The sequence below is a fragment of the Thunnus thynnus genome, chromosome 18, assembly GCF_963924715.1.
Source record: "Thunnus thynnus chromosome 18, fThuThy2.1, whole genome shotgun sequence".
NCBI classification, from domain to species: domain Eukaryota; kingdom Metazoa; phylum Chordata; class Actinopteri; order Scombriformes; family Scombridae; genus Thunnus; species Thunnus thynnus.
This window is the reverse complement of record NC_089534.1, coordinates 22,551,566-22,576,666: the sequence shown is the minus strand read 5'-3', so window position 1 is coordinate 22,576,666 and position 25,101 is coordinate 22,551,566. Positions and strand designations below refer to the sequence as shown.

The window sequence follows — 25,101 nt, the reverse complement described above, 5'->3', positions numbered from 1 at the left end:
CCAATAAATGCGGCTACTGATGGTAGTCAGTTAGGTGAATGTGGGAATGTGCAATAAGTGATAATGTCAGGGACTAGTGCAGTAGATGAGATTCATCAGTGTTTTGCTTGTTATTTTGAGGATCTCAGAATTTGCAGTATTTATTGATTTGTAGTTTTTATCCTGAGTGATTTATTGTACTTTTTTTATCACTGTATTTATGAGATGTATGATGTGTAGTAATGTTGAATTATTTAGCACTGTACAGCAGCAGCACTGTGTGTCCAAGGGCACATTTCCCTCTGGGACAATAATGTCTTATCTAATTTGGTACACCTGGATGCAAACAAGTGCAACAGATAATGCAATATCAGTTACAAGGGTTTCGCCATTTACAGTGAGTGTTCATCAACACAAACACCAGTTGCTTGAGGAGAACAGCCATCACTGAAAAACCTATCTGACTCTGTTGCCAGAGCAACGCTCCCCCTCTCCCGCTCTCCACATCATCCTTTCGCCAGAAATCTGCCAGTCCGCTCCTTTCCTTCCACTATCCTTTATCGTATCGCGAGACTGCGCAGTGTACTCATTGGTGAGCACAACCGCTCTGGGTCGTATCGCGAGAGTAGAGCCTAGAGCAGTTAAGAGAGGCGGTGACCTCACCGTCGTCGCGAGGCGGAGCGAACCGCTGCAACTTTGGATGAACTTCTGATTTGAACAAACCAAGAGGCGGTCTGCGTAGTGCACGGACAACAACAGACTGAACGGTGAAGAGCCCGGGACGTGTTTTTCTTTTTGGCGTAAACTCATCACGGCAGGTTCATTCTGTGTCTACCGGCCGTAACGGTTTATGAATACCGGTGACTGACCAGCAAGAGCTTTATTATTCCTTTCAAAATCTCCCACAAGGTGGAAATGAATAAAGGTGAGTGCGCTCTCTCCTCCGCTGCTCTGCACGCTGACACATAAAGCGATACCAACAGTCTTTCTGGGTACCTGCAGTCGAGCTGTTGATGGATTTTTCAATTCTGTGCATTTCAGCATTTAGGCAGCCGTTCGTGTGACCCATACGATAATTTCAGGTAACGCTTCGGAGAGAAAACTAAGCTGAAAAGTTTTGCTAGCAGTCAAGTAACGTTAGTAACGTCGTTGTGTGGTGTGTCTCGGCTCATTTCTTAAGCTAATATCTGATATAAGTAGTTGCTATTAGCTGAACATTTTGTTTTTTGTTGCTTTTAGCCACCGTTAACAATTTCTTCTCGTGCCTACCCCATAACACAGTCCACAGTTAAAAATAAGACAACGATTCACCGCTGCCGTTAAAGAAACAGGAAACCTTGCAAACTGACCATCAGATAAAGGTAATTGTTGTTTGGTTTAGTCCCTGCGTGACTGCTGTGTAATTGGGATGGCTAGCTGCAGCCGCTCTTGTGGCTTCCTGTCTGTAACCTCGCTGTCCGTCTCTCAGTAGTGAACGATGCAACAACCACAGTGGCGTGATTTATTCGTATCAGAGAAATGTTTTCATATTTCTGGTCTTTACCTAGTAGCACTACATTGTAGTAATAAGTTACTGTCGTTTGGTCATTTGCAGTACCTTATCAAGGCTCCGTAAGGTTTTGGTTCACATAGAAATCTCTCAGAAAGGTGTCACGGTATGTTGGTTTTTTGCTGGGAAAGTTTATGACTTGTTTTTCTTAAAAAACCAGGCTGTGAGGTTATTAAAATGTTATTCATTCCAGGGAAATAGTTCTGGCTACATGTGTTGAGAGCACTGCACACAGAGCAACTTGCAGGCTAAAAAAATTAAAGCATCATTTATATCAAATGCCCTGTCAAAACCAGCCTCATTAATCAAAATGGCCGTCTGTGTAGTCTATTCAGATTTGAATAGTGATGTAACAGTGCTACATCTAAGTGATGAGGGTGACCTAAAGGGTATTCATCATCAAATGATTCAAACAGAGAATGAGTGAACTCTTTGCATTAAAAGCCAATGAGGTTTTAGGTAAACTGAAACGGGTTTCAAGTTACTTTTACTCAAGTTTGCTTATTTGCAAGTGTGTCTGAGCTCTCTTTTACCCTAATGACACCCCGAGAGGGATTTTTATTGTAAGTGGACCCCCTGAAGCTGCTCTGTCTTCAGTTATTGCTGCTGTCTCCACCTGTGGAGTCTGTCCTCAGGCTACCAGCTTCAGTCCCCCAGGGGGCTTACACACACACACAAAAACACACTGCTTCCTCCTTTGACAAGTCCTAAAGGGATTCGTCAAAGAGATCTCATCTCCATTCATCGGGTGGTCGGGGTGGGTCAAATTCTCTTCTTGCAACGTAACAGCAGAATTAGGGATATATTCCCTTTGAGACCGCATTTCAACTGCATTGCCCGTTTTGCTTTGGCTGCCTGCTGCATCCGCTGCGTCAAAACCCCCCAAAACTCTCGTCTATTAGCAGCCGAACATCTCATACCATCAGCCCTCCCTCGTAAGTACCTCTGAATGCCAAGGCTGAGCAGATCTGGAGCCTGTGTCGCATTTACAATATTAAGTAGGCTATTGAAATCGAGTGTGTAGGTGGGGGGTGCACATGTTCTGTAACACATGTAGCTGCCGATGTAAAGGGGAGGTGGGAGAAAAGGGAAAAAAGGAAAGGGAAAAGAAAAAACGCCAGGGCTGCTGATGGGCAGCTAAAAGAGTATCAAAGGGCTTTTGAGATGTTGAGCTGCTGAAACATCTCCCGGTGTTCCTGGATTAAGGAGCCGGAGTTGGGTAAAAACTTGTCTTTTGAAAAGTCTTCGATCCCGTCCGTTTTAAGCACAGTAGGGATTTTATCGGGAGTTTTACATGAAGAATTTCCCAGGGCCTAAGTTACTGCTTGCAAGCAAAATCTTAAGCTTTCAGTTTGTATCAAATGCACTGTGATCAGGATGTGGTCACTCTCTCAAAAAGCTGCTCATGTGTAGCCGAGGCATATCTGATACACACACATACTCTCAAGGTTTCTGGATGTGCACACAGAGAAATCTGGCAAATGCAAAGTCAGGAAAAAGAGGACATTTCAGTGTCATAGCTGGCCAACTTGCACTATAACTGTCTATATGCAATGCATAGCAAAAAATGGGGTCTCACCTCTTTATGGCCTTGCACGCTACCCTCACCGTACCCCTCCCTGCATACTGTACCATGCTACTTTCTTGCATCTCTGCCTAGTCTTCCCTTCTGTCTCACTTCTGTCGCTCCTTCTTTTCTCTCCACCTCCCACGATTCCCTCCTCCCTTCTCCCATCACCGACAGTGTCTTCTCCTCTCGTCTTGCTTCCTTCCTGTTGTGGAAGACATGCCAGGGCTCTGACATTCTCATCATTTCTGTCCACATCCCTCACCTTATCTCTCTTTTCTTCCATTCCCCCCTCCCTCTCCCTTGCCTCTTTTTCTTCATTTATTTTTTTTTTCCCTCTCTCTCTCTGTTTCTATCTACGTCCACTTCAGCCTCTGTTTCTCTCTGCGTGCTGGAGATTGGAATGTGAGTTCCCTCTATTTAAGGTCTTGGGGGTGGGCTGTCTCCTGAGAAAGACCAGAGCAAGATATACTTTTTAGCAGAGAATAGATCACCCTGCCGGGCAGAATGATTAAATAAGACTTACTAGGCCCAGACACATCAGATTTTTTTTTTCCTGCAAAGAACATTTAAAGGTGTTATTCTTTCTCAAAATCGGTGCAGATTTTTACCACAACTTGAACGTAATAACACACATTTTAAGAGTGTGGAGTTAAATGCATCACTGCTAACTCTAATTGCAACAGCAGAATATCTCTGGGGTGGCGCTCTGTGAAAAGCCAGTGTAGCAGGATGATACACTAGCTAATTAGAGCTTCCTATTATAAGCATAATTCACAGTGCAAACAAGATATTGTAAATTTGTCAGGTCTGGCACCAACAGAAGAGGTCTGATGATAGAAGGTGGAGTCAGGTGTTATAGATCAACTTGTATCCCTGTTAACTGATGACTTTACGTAAATGTAAACAGTGGTGGTTACTTGTAGTGATGAGTGATAGTGTAAATAGGAAGATAACATTTCGCTGTCCTTGTAAATGCTCCATTGTTGTCTTTTTCAGTAAATTAAATATCTATCTATCTATCCAGACTATCATACAAAAATAACACTACTAACCAAGGTGGATTTTTGGCTGTGTGTACAAGTTATACAGCTACTCATCTTGTGTAATATTACAGCCCTTGTGATCATATCAGTTCAACAGATAATTGAGCATTTCAATAGTAAACAGAAACAGATAGATATTATCTCTGAAGACATGAGTACAGTGTAGTTAGAATGCCTAGGTCTCATTACATTTGAAGTACAAGTGAGCATATTGTTTTCACTTCACAAACAGCCCTCGCGGTGTTTTCCCTGATATGTGAAATTGCGTATCTCTTTTGATCCGTGGTCTTTAGCAAACGATAAATCGAAAAACCCTGTCGAGGCTTTCAGTAGGCGTTGTCAGAGACTTCCATTGCAGCCAGAGCAGGAAAGAGGGGGCACAGGAAGAATTTAATTTTAGCCATCACAGCGAAGGTGAGGGGTATTTAAAAGCTGCATTTTCCTCATATTGAAACCTCTTCTCTTTCTCAATTTTCTCCTCTCAGTCTGGTGAATTAACTTTTTTTAATTAGGGCTGGAAGAGTGGATTATAGCACATGAAAGCAGTGTGGATTATAAAAACAAACCACTCAGATTTCAGTTGTGACAGATGAGCAAAAAAACCTTTTTAAAAACATTATTAAACAATGACTGGGCAGGCTAATCCATGCTGAAGTTAACAGAAGGAACATGCTGTACAGATGGAGAGCCGTGAGAACAGCCTAGATATTATGAGAACAATACTTAAACGCTGTCAGAATTAGCAGGGAATCATAATTCTTGTAACAGTACAAGCCAGCGTGGACAATTAACTACCTAATGCTGAAATGTAAACTTGTAATAAAGATGGAAAGACTCTATGTGGTTATTGGATATGTTATTTTAGTAGCATGTGTTGGAAATAGTGACATAGCGAAAGTGACCAATAAATTTAGATCCTAAAGCCCTAAATGTAAACCAAAAGGGGTTTGTTGAAAAATGTTAAATACCCAACGCCGGTCCATCATGTAGTGCCAATAAACATTGAATTTACACTGAGCCAAAGTTACATTGCACTAGAACTAGTATAATCTTTGTGTGACAAACGTAATACTCTAAAATTCTCAATTAAACTGGTTGAAATCTTTTTGTAGGCCGCACATCTAGTTGAGGTATCTAGATTGGTACAAGATAATTATAGGATACTATGCTGTAGAATAATAGCACGGTTGCTATAACCATGATGTTGATACTGGCGGTGACATTTAGTTCTCAAACCCATAAATGCTACTCCTCTAAATCTCAGAGATGATTACACATGCTTGTTAAGTGTACGGTGTTGTTTATTTAATATATACATTACCAGTCAAAGGTTTAGACTGACTTTCTCATTCAAGAGAACTGGAAAGTGTGTCCAAACTTTTGATTGGTACAGTATAAATTAAAAAAATCTAAATCCTATGAAGTTACACCACTTTGCCTATACTATCACCATGGTGAACTTCCAATACAAAGTTGTCAAACTAGGAGAATGAATACAATGTGACAAGTGTGTGGTTTGAAAAGTCAAGTGTACTTGGATCATGTGTTCGTTACCCTGCATCAAAGATGGTTTTTGTGTCTGAAATAGATTCTTCTCTCACGATGACATCGTAAGAACACGACTGTGCACGAGAACTGTAAATCTTATCCTTGAACATGTATGAGAGCATTGCTGAAATTCCCACCAACTGCCTTGCCATCTGTTTCCTAAGTCAGACAGAGCTCTCACATGTCTGTCTTGCTGGATGACTAAATGGATGTGGCAATGTTGGCTGCCTAGGTTGGTATTATTGATAAAAGTGCTTCTCTGACCCTGTTGGATTTGTTAATTGCTGCTGTCTCACCAGTGCCATTTTGGGAGAATGAGTGTGTGAGTGTGTGTGTGTGTGGAGCTGCAACCTGAAATTAATGCAAGCTATTTGTCAGGAAATTGCATAGCTGTTTCAACACCCGGGATGAGATTTGGTTGTTGTCAATCTGGAACCAGGATGAATTTCTTATACAACTTGGGGTTATTACCTCACAACTTGAGCTCATTCTCCACACTAGAATTAATAGTGATAATTTACATGCTAGTTGCTAATACTGTAGAGTTTAGGTGGGCAAGGTCTGATGGTTACTTATTTCTGCTAATGTTGTTGTTTATTCAGATATCACTAAGTATATTCCAGTACAAACTTTTATCACTGTTTGGTTTTTGCATTGGTCAACACACACAACTTTGTGTTGCACTATATGAACTACAGGAACTGGCAACTCTTATGCAGAATCTCTGTTTTGTTGGATTGTTATTTCTCTGAACTGTGAGGAGTTAATTTAAGTACAATATTGATATGTATACAACAGAAACTTGCCTTGAGTCACTCTACTGTACATTGTGCTAGATGTCTTAATGCCATAATTTAAGATCAAATTGAAGAAGGTGTAATAAGGATTATGAAGAATCTTTCTCTTCCACATTCAGTGTTTCCCAGTTATTTCCTATTTGTACTGGGTTTGGAGTGTTTTATCTGAGCTCTCCATAAGGGCCGGGTGACGGCCAAACAGCTGACTACTCATATAAGTCCAGCTGGCTACTTTATTATATTAATTTTTGATTCTAATAAAAGAGTTTTGATTAACAAGTTGCGATTCACTATGCGTGTACATTCATGACCACAAGCCTCCGCTTCCAAACAATACGAACATGATGATGGAGACGTGCCAATCTGTATCAGTCCCACTCCCACATGCTGTATATGAATGTGTGTACGTGCACATTATCAGCTAAGAGGTGTTGTCCTACCTGAGTCTTCAAACATTAGCAAAATGATAACAAAACACATTAAGAATTGCATTGATTGCACAGACATCAGTGTTTCCGCTATAAGTTTACAGGTCTGGCGGGCTGCCAGGTGAATGAAAACCCCTGCCAGGCTGAAGAAAAACATTTTTTAATGCCAAAAATAACGTTAAATAACCATTAATTCATAATTAATAGTGTTTGGGAGACTCTGTGCAGCGATGTTTCGAAACGTGAGTTAACCCCTGTGTCGTTGCCTAGGAAACTCTACGTAGTGTAGCTCCTTTAAGGAATAGGGCATTGTGTAATGTTTGCGTGTGGCGGGTGAGTGAGTGGTTGAGTGACAGAGCGAGCAGCAGAAAAGTGATGGTGAATGTGAGCGGAGCAGAGGAAAAGGTTAGCAATAAGTTGTCAATCTGGCAGTAAATGTACAGTACAAACTGTAGTGTGTCAGTTAATAAATGCTGCAGCTTGTCAAGACCAAGAAAAGTAACGTCTGTTATTTCCCCAAGTGCTAGAGAAGTGAAGGGGGTTAGCTCTGAAGTTAGCAACCATGCAGACGCTAAACAGAGAAATTAGAGTCCCTGCCCCTTCCGCCAGGCCAAAGCACTCAACCCAGGGGAAACACTGGACAGAGGACATCCTCATTAGACGGGCTAATTCGGAAAACACTTGACAACTTGGCAACTTGACAGTTGCACAATAACTATTTAAAAACTCTACTGAAAGTGCTGCATTTTCTATGTACACTACATAGACGTTTATGGGCTCAAAGATTCAAAAAAGAAATTAATTATTTTTATTTACATTTTACTTTTTACAGCAGAGCCATCTCTAAGACGCATTGCAAACACACACTACAGGTGTTGGTAGGCCCGGCGGGGACACACATGTATTGCCATATGTAATTAATTAATTAATTAATTTTCATGTATCAGCATCCATGTTCATCAAATAAAAAAAAAACCTCTGATTTGTAAAATACTAAGCGTGTTATCAATACTGATGACTGACGCCACAATTATAATCTGAAAGCTCTCTCTCTGTCTCTTGACCATACACTTGCTACGCACTGAGCTATTCCTTAAAGGAGATCTGCTACTTGTATAGCACATTTTAGTTTATAAAACATCTCAAAATAAATTTTGTAAAAAAATCCCTGATGCGTGGGCCCGACAGGGGGTCAACTCAGGCCTGGCCGGCTGCCGAGCTTGCTGTACACTGGGGGAACCCTGCAATAAAACAGGCAATGTTGTCAAAGTAACAGACCTGTCATATGAGGAAAATATAGGCTATGCCTCAGCCTCATGCTCAGGATAATGGTAAAGATGAAAATAAAGACGAAGATGATATTAATAGATAATAATAGATATTAATGGCTATTTACAGACTGTGTGGGCTAAAACGCACAAGAAGCTTAATTCTCCTTTACAATAATTCACTACATGTTTACACTCGGTTAGGCAAACTTTAAAATATGAAATAATGAAGATCAGTGTATATGATGGAATAGTGGCATCAAATTGGCCAGAGGCCACCAAAGTTGGGCTTTTATAGCTAAATTTTTTCTCTGGGGGAGGCATGCCCCCAGACCACCCTAGCTGGCTACTTTTTCCCACTGGCTGGCTACTCTTTGTGGAAATCCCTGGTTGTATATAACCTCTATCCTGTATTAAATCCTCTATCAAAATAAAACTCAGATTACATATTTTCTCTGAAGATAACTGACCACCTAAATGTTTTGTTCATTGCTCCTGCCAATAAGAAGAGAGAGAAGATGAAATACTTAACAACTCTGGATCTGTTACCCACATAGAACCAGTCTATCATTTTGGACGACTATGAAGCACCAACCTTAAAGACATGCGCGCAGTATGACAGAACATAACGCACGATCAAATCTAATGCAAGAAATGATCCTCTAGCCATTACCAAACACACTTTAGTCATTGGGGATTGCTCATCACAGTTTGACACAGGCTTGGCTGTACCCACAGCTCTACGTGAAAAACACCACAGGATGATCTCATTAGTGTGAACTTCAATATCTTCGGAGAAGTGAATTCAATAATGCTTTTAGAAAATTCAATACTTTAACCAAATGTGTTTGGAAGAGTTAACAGCACACTTTGATGTTTATCAATGACTGTCAAGAGCAAGACTGATGCTTGTATTTTCATTCTTCCCTTTTCCTCTAACTATGCCAGATACTTGCCAATCAATCAGTACACATTCATGGAGCCAAAACCATGAATGCATGACAACAATATTATTATAGTCCACCTAAACTGATTGACAAATTGGCACCAGGAGCAGAATCTGGAACCAAAGTCCAAGTACTTTCTTAGTTCAACAGTAATGCCCTCCAGTGGGCAAAGCTTGAGCCAGATCCATTTTTGAATGATAATGTGAGAGATGGACATTCTATTAAGAGAAAGCACGTTTTATTATGTGACACATGTTACCTGAGGAGGCTCTGTATGTAATTGGAATTTAAGCAGTTGTTGCTCCTTTCAGACAGGATTTGTTTCTCAGGGAGAGTGATTTTTTATTCCTATCTGAAGCTCGCACAATTTTTCTCCCTGCTTGTTGAGCTTCTAATACTGCATAAATGGTGAAATAGTTTAAGTCCAACTAGCCATTTTGTTCAATATATTTTTGTGTATTTGTGTATGAATAGCTCAGTGTCCTGTCATTCAAGTCCATGAACTTTGAAAATTGAGGTTTGTGTGCTGCAGTGAAATAATTTAGTTAGAATTTTGTTAACCTGAATAGAAACCCATTCGCACAAACAAATAAAAAAGAAAACTGTAGGCTGCAGGCTCCTTCAATAGGCTATTGTAAGTTCCAGCTGTTTTTTTAGCAGCATACAGAGTTTGTATGTTGTCTGTGTGTATTTGATGATGCACTTTACATTATTGTCTCTTAGAATATTCTGGGAATGTGCTGTTTATTACAATCTGCCTTCTTTGATTTTGTACCGGCTAACATGTTGTCTAGAACAATGTAGCTATCATGAAGTATGGCGTTTTTTAAATTTTTTTTTATCGCCTATATCCCTCTGGAACATTTGAGCCACTCTCATGGGATTTTGCTTTCATCCGAACATTCTGATGGCATGACAATCCACTTGATTTAATGCCTGGATTACTTGGGTAAAAACTGTAAAATAAGATCACGGTCAGTTGTATTACATCATGCAAACATATTTTTTCAGTTTGAGGAAAAAAAAACATCCCCGCCTCCTACATGTAGTCTCGATTCCGGCTGTGTTTATGATCTGCAAATATCACAGGAAGTATAATACACGCTGTAGCAATACATTCTCATTGTTTTGCTCATGTAACGTATACATTTTCTTCCCCAGTGGGTCCAAGCTGGTGTGAGAGTCTGCATTACTGCCTTCATATCAACGGGAAAAAGGAGGAGAGCGCTCCAAAAATAAGACCATGCTCTTGAATTACTGATTAATATATTCATACAGGATTAGTATGATCAGGCGTTGTCAGAGCTTCCTGAAATAAAGACGGACATTCAGTCTGTAGATTTTTAGTTTTCAGTCAGGTTATAATGAGATTCTGCCATATGTGTAGGTATTTAACTCTGTGTTGTTCCTAAAGTCAATTTAGCGATGACAGATTTGGATCCGATTCCGCACTGTTGCTTGCGGAAGAACCGGAGGAAGACAGGTAAAATATACGATTTCCTTAACAGGCTCCTGCTTTTCTCATGTGCCGCTGTAGGGAACCCTGCACTGACGACAATCACACAAGTAAGGGAAGCCGAGGCAGAGGATTAAAGGAAGACGCATCCTGGTCATTGTTCGTCACTGCTGGATGGAGCTGCCTCTCTGATTAAATGGAAACTGTTAATACTTGAAGTTTAGAGAGCCGTCATCGCTTTGCAGTAAGTTTTCTCTTTTTTTTTTGATCAAATCCAATCTATACTACATGCAGTGTTTCATACTATCAACAAGCTTTGAAGCAGCTTCCTGTTTCATGTAATGAAAAAGATGTAAAGGATGTTATCTTCTTCTGTGTCATACCACACATCGCAATCCCGCCACAGTGTGAAGTGCCGGCTCAGAGAGAAAATCTGGCTTTAAAGGCAACAGGCTTCCGAGTTGTTTTCTAGCCTTGAAATTGATTTATTAAGTGCGCTGTAATTGACAGTCCCTGTGATTTCTCTGTCAGTATGAGTTCTCTGCCTCGGCTATAATGCCCCACTGAGCCTCAACAAACCAAACAGATAATCTTGTGGCCGTGTTGATGTTTCTGGTAATGCGGCTGCTTGGGAGGGGTTATGTTAAGATACTGGAACACACATTTCATGCAGACTTGTGGTTTGGTACTCAAGATACTTAAAAATGTCAGTTAAAAGGAGACGCTGTCAAATGCTTGTGGAGAGTTTTTAAAGAAAGATATAGATTTTTTTTAAAAAGTTTATAGGAGATTCTGTTGGTACTATTTCAACTTTTCATCAAAACCAATGCTCGTATCAACTATCTACTTTTCATCAGTATATACTAGTCTGTATAATATCTGTGTAATAATACTAAAAAAGATATTGTTGATAATTAAAACTACCATAGATTATTGATGTAGCCTTGTGACAGATTGGTGATCTGACCAGGAGTTAAAGTTCCTAAAAACTTGGTTTCAATCTGTGTGTTTTTATCCATAATATTTAATATTCACAACAAGGGCCTGACCGATACTGGAGTTTTGGGGCATTAGGGAGTAAAAAATTCTGAGTAAAGTAAGTATAGTAAAGTAACTATAAAAATAAAAACACATAGAACAAAGAACATATGTACGTATATATTAATATATATATATATATATATAAAAAATGGTTGGTTGTTAAGGGACAGAATGAACTCAACATCTCTCCCTTCTCTATTTCTCTGTTTAGCGTCTTCAGGTCAGGCTAACACATTGTTGCTAACCTCAGAGCTAACCCCCTTCACTCTTCCAGCAGTTGGGGAAACAACAGACGTGACTTTTCTTGGTCTTGAGAGGCTGCAGCATTTATTAAGTGAAACTCTGTACTGTACATTTACTACCAGATTGACAACTTATTGCTAATCTTTTCCTCTGCTCCACTCACATCCACTGTCACTTTTCTGCCGCTCACTCTGTCACTCAACCACTCACTCGTTACACACACACACACACATAATGCACTGCCCGATTCCTTAAAAGGAGCCACGTTATCAAGAGTTTCCCAGGCAACGACACAGAGGTTAACTCATGTTTCAGTACAGCACTGCTCAGACCACCAAATGCTATTAATTTCCGAATGAATGGGCATTTGGCGTTATTTTTGGCATTAAAACATTTTTTTTTGGCCTGGCAGGGGTTCTTGATGGCCTGGTGGCCCACCAGGCCTGAATGATTATAGGGAAAACACTGGCTTATCTACTATTTAGCTGATCATATACTGTTATTAAGTCTTATTTTACAAAACAGCATGGATGTGGATCGAAGAGTTTATTATGTTATATTATGTTGTAAGTACAGGTCCAGCTAACAGTCAGGGCATCTTTGTTTCACTGAAAAGTTGAATGAAGCGTCAGCACTCACTCATTGTGCCAAGGAGAAAGATCCTCATAATGAAAGACATGTTGCTTGAGTTTTTGGGTTCCAGGGAGGACGTTGATTGTGCCAGGGGTGGTAAACACATAAATCCATCTTGATTTACTGAAAGCAGCAGCAGCTTTTGGCACAGCCCTCAACAGTCTTTCTGCTTTGCAGATCCTCATACTCACACACAAAGCCAGAGATAATGCTGATAGCAGTGAATTCCTCAAGATTACTTCTTTCACTTGTTAGGAGGTGGACGTTTTGCTCATTTTGTATCAATTATGATAAGAGCTGAATTATTTTGTCACTTCCATTCCATTTTCGCATATTTTTAGTCTCCTAAATTTCTCAAAATGCATAAAAATTCCCATCACAACGTTCCCAAGTGATGTCTTCTGGAGCTGCAACGATTAATCGATTAGTTACTATTGAATTAATCACCAACTATTTTGATAATCAATGAATCGTTTTGAGTCATTTTTTTCCAAATTCTCTGACTCCAGCTTCTCAAATGTGAATATTTTCTATCTTCTGTGACAGTAAAGTGAATATCTCAGAGATGTGGACTCTTGTGGACAAAACAAGACATTTTAAGATGTCACAGTGGACTTTGGGAAACAGTGATGGACATTTTTCACAATGTTATGGACCAAACAACTCGTTTAATCGAGAAAATGATCAACAGATTAATCGATAATGAAAATAATTGTTAATTTCATCCCTAATGTCTTAATTTAGCTTGTTTTGTCTAAACAATAGCTATTTGATTTATAGATCTAAAATAAGGACAAGCAACAAATCCAAATGGAGCAGAAACTGGAACCAGATCATGTTTTGGTATTTATGCTTGATAAATGGTTAATATACCATCAAAACTGTCATTGTCTTTTTCTCTTGATTGGTTAATTGACTAATCAGCCATGTTTAACACTAATTGTGTCTACTTCACAAGCAGACATGGAACAAAGCTAGAAGATAGGACTGGCTGAAGCAGACCTGTAGGCAATTTTCTTCTAGACCAGAAAAATGAGGTCACAACGCCTAGGCTTATAACATCTGGCTTGCAGGTGGTGGAAGCAGAAACCAAAACAGGAAAGTGGCCCGTCATGATCTGTAGTGCTCACTGCAACCTCTCTGCTCTCTCTGCTCATCCAAGAGGGGGAGTTTTGGCATGTAAGGTGATGGCCTTGCAAGGCAGAGCGAGGTTTCCATTCTCGGATTTAATAGATTTCAGATTCATGGCTTTGTAAAAGCCAGACATTTGGTAAAAGTCTATCGGTCTTTCCCGAGGTTCATCCTATCATGCTTTTAGCTGAGCCATGGGTGTACAATGGCATGTAGTGGAATGTGGGAGAACGCTTTGTGTACACAATAGGGATGACCTCATCGTTTTCAACTTCATCTAAGCTCAACACGCAGAAGAACAATGAAATCTGCATGACCCACTACCCAGCCCTCTCCCCTCTTACATTGTGTATGTGTGTGTTTATGTCCCCATCTCTGAGGTGTGTATTTACCTTCTAGTTTACAGAGGTTCTTAAAATATTTACTCAGGGCTGAACTGGTTAATGATTATTTGGACAAGCGAGATTGCAAATGTTGGGCTACGCACACTGGGACATGTTGCTGCAGAGAAACAAACTCTTAATGGGCTTTGTTCTTGGTGTCAGTTAGTGAATACAGTCCGAACTTTGTTGACCCTCCATAGATTACAAGGTGAGCTTTTTCTCAGATAGCTGGTGGGAAATTCTCATTTATACTTTCATTAACAATCACAAAAACTCACCGAGTGAAGATGGAATTATAAAGAATTATTGCAAATATATGCAAATTTTTGTTTTCTTGATGTAGGTTAAATTGTGAGCATTTTTCTCTTTTTATATATTATTTCCCAAAGCTATTTTTTCCTACAGTTTTCACAAAACCAGTATTTTTTGTAGGGTTGTAACGGTATGTGTATTTGTCCTGAACTGTTTGGTTACATATGCAACTTTCCTCCAATTACAATTACTGTCAAAGTGAGTTAATAATCTACTTACTAGAGCATGAGTTCCTCCCGAAACGTTCTGGCAGTGCGCTACAAAGCTGTAGCAAGGTCATGGATGTATGCTAGCTGGCTACCATGCTAGCTGGTTACCACGGTTACCCTTACTCATCTAGTGTCGCTGCCGTCGGAATGACAAACGAGAGACCCACGCTGGGAGATCCTCCCATGACACTGACTGAGTGCAACACTGTTATTAAATATGCACCATTATCCCCGTATTTAAACGATATCACGTCTCCTCATCCCCCTCCCCTCTCTGTGGCGTTCGCCTTTGAGTGAAGCCATTCAGAACAACTAGGCCTATAAATGTGTTTGATTTCTGAGGTGGTCAGACAGCATGTTGTAAGAACCAGTTCTGCGTGACCATAAATCATCATAAAACAGTTGTCAGCAGGTGTCCTGAGTCCTTGCAAGAAACGGAAAAATAGTTTTCCTTTTCCTCTGCAGCACAACTGAAGTACAAAGCAGCGCTCAACGTGAACGTTTTGAGGCACTTCAGACAAGTAAACTTACATTTCACTTGTCCAGGCACAAAAGTCAAAATATGACAAGAATTTACTTTTTCATTTTGTTTGTGAATGCAGAATTCAAACGTGGAAAACAGTTAAGAGCATCCAAACAGTGCCAACATATAAATAATTCTATTCATGTTATTAAAGCCATTACTTCCTTGTTAATGATCTTTTCATTTGATCCTGAATTGTGAAGCACTTTGTAAAGTCTGTTTCAATATGTGCTCTATACATTAATCATTGATCATCCTTCTAACATTTAATAATGATGATTGACAGTGTTTCCTCTAGGATTTTTTCAGGGGGGTTGATCGGCCCCCTGAAACTACTAGTTTGTTGCAGGGTGGGCGTGTTGTGGATACAGATACGTGGTGTCGATAGTGTTGTCATCGGCACACACAGTTAGGTCAAGCAATGGTAGGGGAAACATTGATGAGACTTTGAGACAGCTGTTACTGTTAACAGAGACCAACAAATCACCACCAGTTTCTGCTACGCGTGTGTTTAAAACAAACGAAGCCAGCAGTCAGACTGGAGCCGCTTTCATGGGACAGACGAATGAATCAGAGCTCAGAGGATGAGATATGACATTAACATGTGCAACATCAAATAATCTGGTTGACAAAATACGATGAAGTAAGTAGCAAAAACTCTTCAGTGGAGCAGAAGTTTTTTTTTAAATTGACAGTAGTGTTAATAATAATAATAATAATGATAATGATAATAATAACTTTATTTGTGCAGCACTTTTCAAAACAGTTACAAAGTGCTTTACAATAAAAACAGAACACATTTAAAATGCAAAAACAAACTAAAAGCCATAAAAACTAAGCACATTATAAAGTAAGTAAGAGTAAAATGAACTGAAATGCCATAAAATATAGTAAAATCACCGAAAAGCAATTTTTAACAAGTGGGGGTTTTAACAGTGATGCTGATTCATCATCTGACTGAGTCATATATAAGTCAAACTGTTGTTGGCTACAGGTTTGAGCAAATTAATTCCCCATAAGCCAGTTTTGTTATTTTCTTATATTACAAACATTGATGCATACACTAATTAGCTGGAAGTTCAGTTGTCCACATGTCATAGGGTCCTTGGACAAGGCACTGAACCTCAAATTTCTGCCGATGCTTTGGCCAGCACCTTGCACGGTGGCTCGCTGCCATCGGTGTATGAATGATTACAAATCGTAAAGCACTTTGGGTAAAAGCACTGTATACAGTAAATGTCCATAAAAGTCCATTTATCATTTGCCATTTCACAAAAACCTCACTTGTTAAACCTCACTTGTAAATCGTGCTCTTTTCCTCTCACACCTGTTTCCTCCGCACGTCCCCCCTATCATAAATTTACAAACTGACGCTGCCTTGTTACCCAGTCACTCAAAAAGAGTGGCGTTGGAGTGCTTTAAATGGTCATCGGAGGCGATTTACCACACAGCACTTTGATCCATTCCAGTGGCGTTCTGACAGCTTCTAGCTAATGTCTCCGCTGGGTCTCTCCAGCTGCGAGGTGGAAGCTCCATCAGTGGTTTGTGGATGTGAGACGTGTGAGCTTAAGCAAGCTGCTGTTTTTCATTATGAAGAAACAGGCACATGGGAGGGGAGTTGACTGCCCCGGCGCTTCTTACTAATGACAGCAGGCTAGTTTAGAAGCCTCTTCACTGAAGGCCCACGGGTTGTTTATAATGAAGTGACTGCCTGAAGCCCTTTAACATTTCATAAAGCACTTGGGGAAAATGACCATAGTTATAGAGAGGTTGAAATGAAGGAACTCACTTTAGTCTGTCTCCCTTATTTTCTGGATATTTGACATCCTGCTTTGAGGATGAGGATGAGGAGGTGTTCTTCTTTTCTCCTGCTCATACTGGGCAGTCAGCGATTTCTCCACAAATTGTAAGTTGTCAAGTTTGCGTCTGTGTGTAGGCTTATGTCGATGATCATGAGAGGTCAGGTGTGGAGATATATCGGGATACCAGAGGACATGAATAGCGTGATTGTAGTCGGACACTACAGTCTGTACCCGAGATGAGAAGAGTAACTAGAGGGTTATAGCTCAAAGCACCACTGGTTCTCTTTGCTTCCTGATATGAGATTCAGTAAGCTAATGTTGCCAGGCAACGAGTGCAATTCCACTTTTGGCAAGTATTGCTTAGTAACAATTTTGTTTCCAAGATGTAAAAGCAACATCACCAGTGGAATGAATGTCGGATGCAACTCTGGAATCTAATTATTCATTTTAGGAATTCGATGTTCGGCCAAACAACTTCATGTTAGTAAATGTTGTTGTTGTAAATGTTTTATTAATTCCTACTTGTATAGAGAAAAAAAAAAACAATAAACAATTGCTCTCTTTGCGAACATGAGTTTAATCTTAAAATGGTGAGTTTTCCAAAGCCGAGTCCTCCACAAATATTTCCACTGGTTGTGTCAGTACTGGAGCACTCTTGTCTCACAATGCACCTCTGCCTGCAAATAGCCAGTGGTGCACAAGTGGGAGGCGGAGTGGGAGGAGAGGGGTGGTGTGAACAAGGCCTGCGGGGGTGGTGCTGCTGCGTTACATAATATCAGATGGACCCAGCTGTGCTGTGTTGTTTAGCCCATGGGTGAAGTGGTGCCAGCCAAGCTGACTGATGTGTCCACCTGTGCTCATCAGAAAAGGTTCAGGACGAGGGTAAGGTCAACGAACAGACCGATCGTATGTAGTCAGAGTGTATCCCAGGCAGAATGAAACGAGTAGCACCAGCATCTCTCTCTTCTGTCACAGTGTTGCTGTGGCAGCGCAGTTGTTTAGTTGTCAGAAACCTTGGAGAGTAATGATAATGCAGGGTTCTAACAACGGTTATTAGAATCTTTTTTTTTTTTTTTTTTTTACACTAAAGCTTCTTCCTGTAGCACTTTCTTATCCCTAAAGCCCTGTTCAGTGGAGCTATGCATCAAGCAGAAACATTCAGAAATATTAATATTCATAATCATATGCTGTAGAAAAGGAGAGCTTACACTGGCACCAACGCACACTATCTTCTCCCGTCATGTTGGCAATGTGTTACACAGTGATTGCGGACAGGAACTTCTGTAAAGACTCAGTTACTGTTAATATCCCCCAGCCGGCTGGTGTGTTGCTTTTGGCAGAGCCAGTGAGTAGCATAAAGACTGAATAATACACTACAGGTGTCTTCCGGGAAGGAGCCTATCCACCCTACAAGCTTTATTTAGAAAGCTCATATCAGAGTCACTATCATTAAAACCTCATCACGTTGCCCTCGCAGACCTCTCTAATAAAATGAAGAGGCGTCTGTGTTTTTAGCTTGATCTCTGTCTCTCTCTGATACGGCGCTATCGAGCTAGACAGACAAACAGATGTTCTCTCACGTGTACTGTTTTAATAGAAGTTGGTTTTCAACAAAGAAATGCTCGAATCCAACGCAAAATTCCTGGATATGACAGGAGCTCCACTGATACTTTTGAATACTCCTGTATTCATGCTTTACAGCATCTGTGTTGTGCCGCTTCCAAAGGAAAAGTCCGAGCTTAGAAATTTGATGGTTGGTAGACATGTTCATCCTCAGTGAATAGAGTATATGTCTGTTTTGCCTGGTGTATTGATGAAAATGTAATTGCGGTGTCAACATTTCGAGTCAAACGTATTTATTGAAATACTGGAAGTAGGATTTCTGTAATGCTCATGGCGACGCAGTGCGGCACGTTGGAATTTGACGTTAACCACACTGTGCACAATTTCACTAGTGTTTTTTAGAAGAGAAAAAACTCGGACCACACAGACCGGCCTCAGGCTCTGGACCTGAAGTGATGGAAGGTCAGATGAAACCGGGTCGCAACAATCTGTTAAGTGCTGCCTGAAAACACCTGCAGGGACTTCTGTTTGGTTCCTTTTCGCCTCGCCTTTACTAACTTAAACCATTTTTGGCCCCTCTGATGGGAGCGTGGTGGAGATCGGCAGGCACCCTCCGGGTTTGCTGTGCAAAAGTTTGTACTTTGCCTCTGGCAATGTCTTCCTGCACCCAAAGCCTTTCTTGCAGCTCTGTTTCAGCTGTCAAATGAGTGGGGGGGGGGGGGAAATAGAGGAGGTGGAACACAGTAGAAGAAGGGGTGAGAGAGTGAGATGGCTTGATAAATTACATGGAGATAAAAAGGTGAGAAATGGAGAGCAATGAGACTGCCTAAAGATGGGGCAGAGAGCTAGTGTTTAGCTGAGGTAAGGATTAAAGAAAGGGGGGGAAAAAAGCCAAGTTATGTGAAAGTGGAGCAGAAAATGAGAAGGAAATGAAAAAGGATAGGGGAAAAATTTAGAAAGTAGAGAGAAATAGTAGCAGAGCAGTAGAAGTTTAAGAGTAATGAGCACAAGGGGAAGGGGAGGGAAAGGTTAACCTCAGGCTACATCCACACTAATATGTTTTAGTTTTAAAACTCATAACTTTTACTACGTTTATGCCTAGCGTCCACACCACTCCAGCGTTTTCAAACTCCTAAAACGGAGAATGCTGCTGACCCCATTTCAGCTTTAAATCTCTGGGATTGCGTTTTAGTCTGGACGGGGATAAACAGACCGTTGAAAACCATGACGCAGACACCCTCGATTATTCCTGAAACGGTGCTAAAACACTCATGTGGATGGAGACGGAACGTTGTTTTACAACGAAAACATATTGGCGTGGACATAGTTTCAAGAAGATCCAACCCCCGCACTCAATTGTTTTGTTTTGCGAGGAAAAGCCCCAGATGCCTGTAGTCAAGCAATGATTTGACCCTTTCTTTGCTCGTGAGCTGCGGGTCTGAGGGCACCGCACAGAAAGCTTAGCAGTAGGCCTTTTATTCAAAGGCCTTTTCTCTTTTGTGCCCCTTTTGGGAGGTGCAAAGCCTCACATCTGTCAAAGTGTCACAGGGCTTGCTTTTTGCGGCCCTATCCTCCTCCACTCCCATCCCTTATAACGGCGATTACCCAGGAACCCCTGCACACTGTTTCTCACGGCCATTAAACCTGCACTTGTCAATCTGCCTCCTTGTCTTGTGACCGATGACCTCATAGCCATTCGCCTCTCAGTTGGCTTAAGTCTAATCGATACAAGTGCAGATTTTCCACCTCAGCGGTCTCCAACCATGTGCCTTTGAGAGCCATAGCCATGGTTACATTCATGCACCACCATATTTTACTGATAAATGATAAATTGCCTCTTTAAATCATGTGCATTTGTGTTTGTTTGAAATAAAAAAACTGCACACACTCACACTGCAGTTACACATGGTGCAGGTTCACTGCTCTGTAGGTGCATGCATGGTATATAGTATCTTACTTCAGTGGTGGGTGGGTGAGGTATCTGGCCTCCTCATGTCATCTTCAGTAGAAACATCAGCTGCAGTAGCGCTTTGCAAGGAGCAGTTAACTCGATGTTTTCATGTCGACTTACAACAACCTAAATAACCGCGTCAGTCTCTTTCATGCTTGACACCACTTTGGGTGGCCAAATATTTTTTTGGGCATTTTATGTCTTATTGTAGCAACAATAAAGAGACGACACAGAACACACAGAAGGGAGAGAGAGAGAGAGAGATTGCGACATGCAACAAAGCTCTGCCTCCGGACTGGAATGGCGGACGTTGTGGTTATGTGGCATGTGTGGCATCCATCATTTGTTTGCTGAACAAAAGATGGATGTGGGCGTATATTGAGAGGTATAAGATACAGTAGATAGAGGTCTGTCTATATGCCAGATGAGGATTATGGGAGTTTTGTTTGAAAGCAGCTATTCCTGATGCATAACAGATGATTTATTGAACGTGTAAACATTTTTTTTCCCAAGCACTGTAATCTGTGATAGTTTCATAATGCCGCAGTGAAAAAGTACAAAATGTGTCTCTCTTCACAGACGTGTTTGATGACCAGTGAGTCCACTCTGCTGTGTTTTAAAAATTGTTTTCCAGTTGATCAGTACACGTCCTGCTTTATTCCACTTACCCTGCTTGTAGGTTGTGTTTTTAGCTTGAATTCATCCTAGTGGAGCATTGTAGTTATCATGTTTAGCTACTGACTACCAATAATTTAAATGTGGAACCACACCACCAATCAAAGAACAACAGGAAAAAACAGGAAATTGTGTTTATGCCTTTTTATTTACAGTCGATGACTCCCCCGTGTAGTTGATCGCTTAATTTGAGCTATCCTCCCACAGAACTTGTCAGACATTGTTTTTGGCTTCGCCTTTTAACGATGCTACCTGGGACTACGTCTGGTGCTTTCAGATTGTTTAGAGTGTCAGCACACCAAAGAGAAGACGTGTGAACAAGACTCTGGGATAATTGCTGTAAGTACTGGGCTTGTGTCTTCAGATGTCAGGATTAAAAGCGTTAGCGTATGGTACACTTCTCTCTCTCTCTCCCCCTCTTTTATTTACCTTAATGTTAGAGCGGCAATTTTTCCTTGTTTTGCTAAGGAGCTTTCCTTCCTTGCACGGCTATGTGTGTGGTTGGTAAATTGGCCCGCTTCTCTGGCTAGTATCACAGACTTTATGTTCATAATACTTCATTTGATTCACATTCAGTAGGACAGAAATCAGATCATATTGTTTCAGAAGCACAGACTTCGATTCATTTGCAGAGGTGAGCGCCTTGTCTGTCATTTACATCATACCTTCATCTGTTAGTGTATGTAGATAAAGAATGCATGTGGTTTCACAGTGCAAAACGCACCACAAAATCTGCAGACTGACAGATTGTTATTAAATATATCTGGGGTCACATAGCAACACGAATGTCGGCACACATATGACTCAATAGTCATGAGCGTAGTACATGTGTGCGAGGTTAGCAAGGAGAGAAAACAATATTTCAGGTTTTGTTTAAATATCTTTTAAAAGGATCACAGACTGCAAAGCAGACTTCTTGCCAAAATCACATATGAGACGCTTCTCCAAAGTGTCAGGAGAAATGTAGCGGAGTGAAACAAAAGGTTAGAGTCCAGGGCTCAACATTAAGGCTTGTCCGCTTGTCCGGGACAAGTGGATTTGTTTTGTAGGTTAAGTGGAAGAGAAATTTACTTGTCCCACCAGATAAGTTCAATTTCATAAACACAAAAAGTGTGTCTTCATGTTATTTGCAGTGTTTCCCCTACCATTGCCTAACCCCCGCCTCTCCTGAAAGAAACAAATCAAAACAAATGTAACTTATACCAGCAGGATAGCGGGAGCATGATAGGCTCTCACTGATTCATATGGCTCTCATGTGTTACATAGACTGTATATGTGTTGTAATCAGGGCTGTAGTGGAGGCTAAATGCACGTAAATGAAGCTAGCAGGCAGACTGGAGCTACTTTCATGGGACAGACGAATGAATCAGAGTTCAGAGGATGATCAAATAATCTGTTTGACAAAATACAATGAAGCAAGTAGCTAGAAGAGCTCTGCAGTGAAACTAATGTTTTTAAAATAGACATTAGTGTTGTTTTAACTATCCAGTTTATCTGCTGCTGCTTTACATTTCATTAGTAATGTTAATGTAGCTTGATAGTTTGGCTAGCTTGACTGCTTATACATTCCCACTATGTGTGGTTTGTCCACAATTACTTTAATTAACACCATAAAAGTGAAAGCTCTGCTTCATGCTCTGTTAGATTTTTAAAAGGAAAAGCTGTTTACAGTCTTCAGTGAGTGAAGGAATCAGGAGAGAGGAGCAGGAGGCAGAAAAAAACTGGTAAGATCTGACTGACTGTTCTGTTAAATATTTTTAAAGGCACAATCTGTCCATTTGGTCCATCTATCCATCCATAAGGCATACTTTTATTTATGTATTGGAAATAAATATTGTTAATATTTATTGACTTAATTTATGTGCACTTGTTTCATTTCAGCTCAGTGTAGTGAGATATGGTGATACGGACAACCACCTTACTGCGCACGTCTGTCCGTATTACCTTATCAAGGTTATGTAACGAGTCAGGATATTGCAGCAGGTAGGTCCACTTTAAGAATCTTAGGACCTCTGCAGTGTCTCTGACTTCTACTCTCTCTCTACCACCGAGCCAGTAGATATCACTTCAGAGCAAAGTAGAGTCTATGACGACACCGTCTGACACACCAGCCCTGCGACAAAACTAGTATTTTCAGTACTAGAACTAGTACTAGTATTTCATCACCCCCCCTGAAAAAATCCTTGGGGAAACACCGTCAATCATCATTATTAAACATCAGAAGGATGATCAATGATTAATCTATAGAGCTCATAATGAAACAGATTTTACAAAATGCTTCACAAATTCAGGATCAAATGAAAAGATCATTAACAGGGAAGTAATGGCTTTAATAACATTCATAAATAGAATCATTTATATGTTGACACCGTTTGGATGCTTTCAACTGTTTGTTCGTCTGAATTATTCATTGTGCATTTGCAGACAAAATGAAAAAAGTACATTATTTTCCATTTTTACCTGGACAAGTGACTTTTGTGCCTGGACAACTGAAAGGTACATTTATTTGTCTGAAGGACAAGTGCCTCAAAAAGTTAACGTCGAGCCCCGCTGAGTCCATATGGTGACTTGGCTGTGCCGTTGCTACCCCCGCCACTAATGTTATTTATAGTGTGAACGAGAGTAAAGAAAAGAAAGGATTGAGAGAAGAAATAAAATAATAAAAAAAAAAAGAGAGTAGCAAAGCAGCATGTTTTTGTTGTCAGGCTGTTGTGGGCTGGAGTTTTATGAGCTTTGAGTCTGGGGATGTGGTAGCAGTGATTTATAGCTTTCATTATCAAGGTTTTACCACACTGTATTCTCCCAAAAGGCACCACACAGACCTCCACACACACTCCTGAGATGACTGTGGAGGCATGTACCCAACCAGATCGTGAGACAAAGGCAATAGTTATTTTTCTGAGGTGAAGCTTTGACCACAAGGATTTAATTCTACACACTCAGAAACACGTACACACACACACGTACACACATGGTACACACAATACAGAAACTGACCTGGCTACCTGAATCTTTGATATTTGTGATTTTACTGAGCTCACATACATGCAGATAAATAGAGGTACGGAGACAAGAGGGGGAAATGGAGTGAATGGAAAGGTTTTTCCAGTTGAACTTGTGAACTCAAGTTGGGACTCACACTTTTTTTTTCCTTCTTAAATATCTTTTCTGTCTCACTTTATCTTTTTTTTCTCTCTTTGGCCTTCAACCCTCTTCTTTTTTAAAAAAAAAACAAAAAATCAGATTCATTCCCTTCCTCTGAATAACACTTTCTTTCCTTCCTCTATCTGCCTCACCTTCCTCTCTCTCTCTCTCTCTCTCTCTCTCTGTCTCTTGCTTGTGGACTTCAGCTCGCTCAAGTGTGATTTACATTCGTAGCAGAGGATCTGCTACTTTGGTCATGCTTTTCTTTCTCGCCACATTTTCTCAATTCCCCTCTGTGCACAGATGATTCCCAGGCTTTTTCAGTCACACACAGACTTTCTCATTTTTTTCATTTTTTTCCTACTCCTCCTTCTTCCTCTGTCTTTAATTCTATCTCTTTGGCTTGGTAGCAACTAGTGATACTCGGGTAAAAAAAAAAAAGGCAACCACATTTCTTCCCTGGCACTTAACTGTCCTCTATAGAAAGAAGAAAATTGCACAAAGTTGCACACTCACATGTAAACAGTTGTAAATGCATCTCTCATGACTAATGCCTTGATGATAGTAAGTCGGAGGCCTTTGTGGCCGTTGGTTGAACTTCTCCTGGCAAGTCAAGAGCTTCACGAATAGCTTGGCCCGTCAAAAGCTCACTGGCCATCATCGCAAGCAAAGGCACATGCCAGGTTTCGCTGAATAGTAGCAGCAGCAGCAGCAGCAGCAGCAGCAGCAGCAGCAGCAGCAGCTAGAAGCAGGCCTAATCCAGGCTCCACTCTGAAGAAGGTTTAACCGACAAATAGATTTGATACAGCAGCTCCGCCAGCCTGCATCCCCTGTTTTCCAAAGGGGTTGAAGAGTGTGAGAGAGAGAGGAAAACCGAGGCTTATGTCCCCATGACAGGAATGTGAA

The 25,101-nt window shown here is 40.7% G+C and overlaps 1 protein-coding gene across 2 annotated transcripts in view; it reads left to right on the top strand.

Annotated features, from left to right (window-relative positions):
* The first annotated feature begins 625 nt into the window (after window positions 1-625).
* sipa1l1 (signal-induced proliferation-associated 1 like 1) overlaps window positions 626-25,101 on the top strand; it is a 96,821-nt gene continuing 72,345 nt past the window's right edge. For both annotated transcript variants that reach the window (XM_067571645.1, XM_067571644.1), the window contains exons 1-2: window positions 626-904; window positions 10,667-10,829. The gene's annotated coding sequence lies outside the window, so the exon portion shown is untranslated. The remainder of the gene's footprint in view (window positions 905-10,666; window positions 10,830-25,101) is intronic.